The following is a 7,242-nucleotide window of genomic DNA, read 5'->3' as shown; positions in this document are numbered from 1 at the left end:
CCAGTGATGAGGTTATTGCAATAATCCAAGTGAGAGAAGTTAGCACTTGGACCAGGGTAGTGGTGGTGATGGGTGGTCAAATTCTGGGAGTATTTTGACAGGTGAGGCAAGAAGAGTTTTTTTGAGAGTCCGAATGTTGGGTACAAGAGAAAGAGAAAAGTCAAGAATGGTTCCAAGGTTTTGGACCTGAAGTCCAGGAAGACAGTTTTCATCTACTGAGGTGGAAAGGCTGGGACTGAGCCATGTTCAAGGGATTGATTAGAAGTTCAGTTTTAGACATGTTGAGTTCAAGACGTCCCTTGGACATCCAAGAGGAAATGCCAAGTAGACACTTTAATAAAAACGTGGGAATCATAAGTGAAAAGATGTTACTCAAAAATATGAAATCGTATAGGGATAGAGATGTTTTAAAACGAGATAAAGAGATCCAAAAATATTTGTCCAATGAAGCATGGCTGGGCTTGAGGCACCCCACCAGTCATAGGGGTGTCTTCCCAGTGGCCCAAGCGAGATCCACTTTGGTGTCCCCACCTATGGTGGGGAAACAGGGTGTGTCATAATTCCCAGAATCCCCACACTTGGAGCATCAGATTATGTTTCAGAATCATAAATACAGAGATATTCAAATAATACCTGTATCAAAACCCTACATTATCAAGAAAGATAGAGGGTGATAGTTGATAATAGGTTTTATAAATGAGTTACCACAAATGTGCTAACAGACAATCTCCACACACATTTTTCTCATGCATTTCAAACAGAATCCACTTTGTAAAAATAAGACATCAGCTTCTTATCAGTCCGTCTGCTGTTTAAAAATTCCCCTGCCCCTAGGTTTAAATATTCAATTGTTATCTACCCAGACCACCCCCAGGGAATGTCATTTGCTAAGTTGCCCATCAAGGCACTCCCTGCCTGGGAGGAAGACAAAGAGCAGGGAGGAAGGAAGTGAGCTTCTGGGATCCTGTTCCCCAACCCTAGGTGTGACTCCAGCCTGTCACCGAAACCTGGTCACCTGCAGATGGAGATGCAACATCCCAGGAAGACACTGAAGAGAGGTGCCTTTGCAAAAATGACTCTGTATAGTATTCCAACATATATACAAGTTCTTTATCCACTCCTTGATTGATGGGCATTTGGCCTGGTTCTATATTTTTGCAATTGCAAATTGTGCTGCTATAAACATGCATGCACAACTTACTCATGCAACTAAATACCACGTGTTCCCCAAATACCTGTGGAAATAAAAAGTTTTTTTTTTTAAAAAAAAGTTAAAATTGTTTAAATGACTCTGATTTGGAAACCTTTTCTAAAGTACCTGGGCTATGGTAGCAAAAACACTGGACTGAGGGCCCCCGCCCCCCACCCCGTCTAAGTTCTGCCATGAGTCAGCAGGGTAATATTGGGTGATGTTTAATTTACTCATTCTTCATCCTTGCAACTATAAAATGGAGATTTGAATGCCCCATGAGGTTGTTTTGAAGATTAAAGGAGTTGAAATGTGTAAAGTACAAAGAAGGATATCTGTCACAAAATAAGTTATTATATTTTATGCTATGGCAATAGTATAACTCTTAGTTATTATTATTAATTGTTATTATTGAATGGACTCTGCACCAATGAGCTTTGTGATCTCAGGCAAGTCAGCTCACCTTTCAAAGCTCTGCTTTTTGAGGCACTCTCACTTCCCATGGAAGTCAATGAATAACCCTCCATTATTCTGGGCTCCAGGATGGGACACAACCCCACCAGTGCACATTCAGGAAGTCATATGTATGGGAAATACAATGGTACCATTAGAAGGGGAAGATTGCCATGGGAAAGGTTTGCCCTTGCACCTCCTACTCTCTGTCTGCCTTTTCCCACTGGAAGAACAATGTCGCTTCCCCACACTTCTCCCTTGCACCCTGGATCCCTGGAAGAGCTGTACAAACTACTCTGAACATCCTAGACTGGTGCTGTCTGTGTCTGCAATTTCAAGAATACTATCGCATTTCATTAACTTTATTCCAGGAAACAGATTCCATAATCCATGAAAAGGCCCAAACTTCTGAGAAAGAGTTTTTCTTGTTACAACATTTGTAGAGTCTTGCTTATGTTTGAATTCCCCCTACTGATCACTCTTTTGGCAAGACTGGGTGCATCTTGCCAGGTTGGAAGGGAATTGTTCATGGGTTGCTCATGGGAGACATCAGGTGCCTGGGGCTTTGCCAAGGTGGGAAGAGAAAAAGGAGGAGGGGGAGTCCTTGGCTAGGGACCAGGATCAGAATAAATTCAACTGAGGCATGTAGGACCCCAAGGCAAGCTAATCATTTGGTCCCTGACTCGATTAGGAATTGGATTTAGTTGCTAGCATCAGAAACCTGACTGTGGTACTTTCAGCAAGAGGCTCCTACATAAAAGAAATCTAGAGGGTTTCTGTAGTGGCTCTATCAACTCAAAAGGGACTGAGGTTCCTTTTAGCTTTCCGGTCCACTGGCCTAGTTCATTGCTTTCCTTTTTGAAGGTTGTCTCGTGATCCAATATAGCTGCTAATAGCTCCAGCCATTGCATTCACATTCTAGGAAGCATGAAGGAGGAACCAAGGAAGGGCAAAAAGAGTATTCACATTCTCTACATTTTAAAAAGCCTTCCAAGAAGTCCTGTACAAAAACTCTGCTTACATCTCAGTGGTGAGAACTTAGACACACAAGCACACCTAGCTACAGAGGAGGCTGTGCTGTGTAAAGAGACACTGACAGCGATTTGAGGCATATAGGAGGAATGGGGACTATTCGTAGCAGCACAGCGTCCATTTTACTGTCCTCAACAATTCTGCTCTGGCCCCCAACTTGCATACCTGCCTAGCAAAAACAGAAGCACTTTGTAAGTCACCATATTTACCACCTCTTGTTGCTCAAATATTCCCCAGAGAATGTCAGAACATTTTTTCCAGCTATACTATATTATGTTGTCCTAGAGAGAAATTCTAGTAAATAGAGTTGGTTCCATGTTGGCACATTTCCAAGGATGCTTTAGCTTCACAGCAATGTTTAGACTCTCTTCAAAGACTGGTGGTTCAGGTACAGAAAGAGAAATGCCACATGTTCTCACTCATATGTGAAAGCTAAAAATGTGGATCTCATGAGAAGAATGATCATTATCAGAGGCTGGAAAGGTTGGAGGAGGAAATGAAGCAAGCTCAGTTAATGGGTACAAACATACAGTTAGACAGAAGGAATAAGTTCTAGTATTGGATAGCACAGTAGAGTGACTACAGTTAACAATGATTTATCACATATTTCAAAATAGCTAGGAGATGTGAAATGTTTCCAACACAAAGAATGATAAAACTTTGAGATGACAGATATCCTAATTACCCTGACCTGATTGTTACACATTGTATGCATGTATCAAAATATCACTGTATCTGGTAAACATGTACAATTACTATGTATCAATAAAAAAGGAAGCATCTATTTTCAAGTTTCCAGCTCTTTAATAGTAAGTCTGCACAAAGTAAGCCCTCATCTGAATTCTTCCATTGTCAGATAAGGAGAAGTTTCACAATTTTAGAATATTAACAGTCTAAGGAATCTTGGAAACCACCTAGTCACTCAGTTATCAATAATAACATAGATTACATACACAAATTATTATTATTGCTGTTAATAAGGTAAATAAATTTGGAAGGAAAAAAGATTGGTAGCCTGTGAAGTTACCTGGCTGATGCACTCATATTTCTAACACTGACTAGCAGAAGATTCTACTTCTTGCAATGATACTGTCTGTCTGGATCCTTTATGCATTCAACAAATATTTGTCAAACATCTGTATAGTCAGTTTTCTCCAGAAAGACAGAACCAATAGGATAAATATATAGATATCTCAGGTAAGCTTTTAAAATATTTATTTGTTTGTTTGTTTATTTATTTATCTTAGAGACAGGATCTCCCTATGTTGCCCAGGCTGGTCTTGAACTCCTGGGCTCAAGCAATTTGCCCACTTTGACCTCCCAAAATGTTGGGCTTACAGGTGTGAGCCACCGCACTCAGTCCATTTTTATTTATCTAGACACTGGCCTCACTCTGCTGCCCAGGCTGGAGTGCAGTGGCACAGTCATAGCTCAGCGAAGCCTTGAACTCCTGACTCCTGGGTCTAAGCAATCCTCCCAGCTCAGCCTCCCGAGTGGCTAGGACTACAGGTATGCACCACCACACTCAGCTCATTTTTAAATTTTTTCTAGAAATTGAGTTCCCTTTGTTGCCCTGGATCTCAAACTCCTTGCCTCAAGAGCTCCTCCTGCCTTGGCCTCCCAAAGTGTTGGGATTACAGCGATAAGTCACTACACTTGGGTGAGAGGGGATTTATTAGGGGAATTGGCTCACATAATTATGGAGGCTAAGAAGCTCCACAACAGGCCATCTGTAAGCTGAAGAACCTGGATACTGGATGCTGGGAAGCTGAGCTTATGGCTCAGTTCAAGTTCAAAGGTCTCAGAACCAGAGAAGCAGATGGTGTAATTCACAGTTTGAGGCTAAAGGGATGATAACCCAGGGGTCACTACTGTAAGTCCTGAAGTTCAAAGCCTGGAGAGCCTGGAGTTGTTGTCCAAGGACAGGAGAGAAGGGTGTATCCCAGCTCCAGCAGATGGATAGACACACACGCTTTGTCTCTGTTTTTGTCCTCTCTGGCCCCAGACAATTGGATGGTGTCCTCCACACTGAGGGCAAATCTTCCCCACTTGGTCTGCTCAGACTGTCGTGTTTCTCCTCTGGAAACACCCCCAAATTATGCTTTAGCAGGTTTCTAGATATTCCTTAGTTCAGTCAAGTTGGTTCCTACAATAACCATCACACCATCTAACCTGCCCAAGGCATTACATGGGGCACTGTGACCCCGAGAACCAACAAAAGTAATGTCACCGCCCTGATGTGCTCACAGTCCAGTGGGGGGTGGGGAGGGGGGTCATAGACAATTCACATGCATGGTGTAGGGTGCTGAGGGTGGGGTGTGAGCCTCCCCAGTAGCTCACTGGTAGGTCCTTGACCTCCAAGTTGTGAGCTGAAGGTCAAGTAGAAGTTATTCTGATTGTGAATAACAATGAAGTCACAAGATCAGAGGACAAAAGATCATCTGGCCACAGTGCAGAGAATGAATTGGAGAGGGGCAGGTATGGAGGCAGGGAGACCAGAGAGGAGGCTGCCGTTGTTTTGCTTCACCCAGGAGAGCAGTGGAGAGGCTGAGGCAGCATGGTGGAGAGAAGGGAGTGTGCCCAAGAGCTGTTGTGGAGGTGGCATTAAGAGAAAGTTGGTAACTGGTTAATGAGGAGGATCTGGTCAAGATGGCAGGAGGGATTTAAACATGACGGTGATATGTCACAGAGCCGGATTACACAAGGGGACAGGCCAGGACCTGGGACCATGCTATTTACGGAGGCCAGTGACCCAAAGGCTGCCCCTCTTCCTGCACCATGAGGAGCCCAACAAGTCGCACTCCAGTCTGCATAGCCAAGCTCTGCCAATGCCCGCATCCACACCAGGAACTGCCCCTGCAGCAGGTGGGACCCTCCGGAGGACAAACCAGGGTCAGCGGCCTGCACAGGCTGTGGAAAAAGCCTGGAGCTGTTTGGGCAGGGAATTCTGGGGTCCTGGAGCATAAGTACAGTTGAGGGGTTGGTGTGGGCTGTGATGGGATGTCCCTGTGGAAAGGGGCACAGCCAGAAGAGAACAGAATGTGTGCCCCGGGGCAGAGGCCAGACTAAGGGCAGTACTGCAGGGGGAAAGCTGGATAGGGGAAGACACTGAGCTCAGTTCTGGGCAGGCTGTGTTTGAAAGACCTGTGGACATGTCCAGAAGGTAGTCAGAGACTGTCATTCTGGAGCTCAGAAAAGTATGTCTCATCACATTCCCTGCACAGTGGTACCCACATAAAGCAGGACGCTGCCGGGCTGTGTGATGTGGTCTTAGCTCTTCCCTCCTGCTCCAGCGCTCTCTGAATCCTAAACTCCAGTATTCCCCTACCTCACTGCCTGGCCAAGTGGGAGCCAGGCATGGGGAAGCCTGTCCCAGAGGCCCATCCTAGCCCAATCCACCAAATTCTTGTAATCAGTTTAGTTACACAACAAAATTCAGATCAGAGTGAGGATTAGCAGAAGTAACCTGTGAACAGTGCTTTGAACTTCACAGATGAAAGCCTCCTCCCTTCCCCCATTCACACAAAGACAGCCTGAGGTATTAAACGTGACATAAACACGTTGCCACCCCCTGGGTTCTCCACCGATGCTAGGAGAACTTGCAGCCGGCTGGGTGATCAGTCGGCATCCCAAATTGCCTTCCCCTGTGGCATTCCACTCAGGTCTCCCAGAGCGGGGAAATGGATTCTGTCCTCAGCCCGCTGCTCCTGGAATTGCAAGCATTTGGCGAGGCTGGCCCCCAACCCTGGCTTCTCCAGGGCTCCTGTGAGCAGCCCAGTGCTGCAGGGGACCACAGGACATGGACTTCGCATCCACTATCTGTCTCGGAGTGCACCGTGCAGAGCCAGAGATGAGAGGCAGAGCCAGGAGGGAGGCAGAACAGCCCTCAGCGTGGCCCGGCCTGCTGCTCATGGTTATTGTTTCCAGATGGGGACTGTCAAACTCTGTCAGCCTCAGATACACACTGAGAGTGCTACATCCGCATTCCTGGAATGTGTGGCGGCCCCACCTTCACCCTCGATTCAATAACATGTCAAGTCCCTTCAGCCTCACCAGAGCTAAAACACTCTCACCCACTCACTGCCTCTGCACACAGGCATTGTGGCTGTCTAAATATTTAAGCTGGGACAAGGGGAGGTATATTTAGTCTGGACTGATTACACTAGGTGTCCAAGCCAAGTGGGTCTCACCTGCTAGTGCCAGTTTCACGATGAGCTCTAAAAGCCAAAGGCTGTTGGCTGTGCTTGTTGGGCCTTAGAAGTGAGTATCGCGGCTGCTGTCCCGGGGCTTGGCTTCCTATGGGGCCCGAGGGAAGGAGCGTGGCAATTTGGCTGGTTGCTCTTTAGTGTATGGCCTGGATGCTGGCACCACAAAAGGCCTTGCCAGAGGCTGCAGGAGGGATCCTGGTGCCCTTGACTCTCCACTCGACACACCCGGGCCATCACGCTGCCCCTTCCACACCAGTCCTGGCACTGCCTGCCAGCGTTGTGATGCTGCTCCCACCTGGTAGTCCCTTTCTACCATGAGTCTGTCCCCTTTGACTGATCAGACAGAAATTGAATCTACAG

Source organism: Aotus nancymaae, unplaced genomic scaffold (assembly GCF_030222135.1).
Source record: "Aotus nancymaae isolate 86718 unplaced genomic scaffold, 86718_ANA_hifiasm-v0.15.2.pri h1tg000006l, whole genome shotgun sequence".
Classification (NCBI taxonomy): domain Eukaryota; kingdom Metazoa; phylum Chordata; class Mammalia; order Primates; family Aotidae; genus Aotus; species Aotus nancymaae.
The sequence above is the reverse complement of the archived record's forward strand: the minus strand, read 5'-3'. Positions refer to the sequence as shown.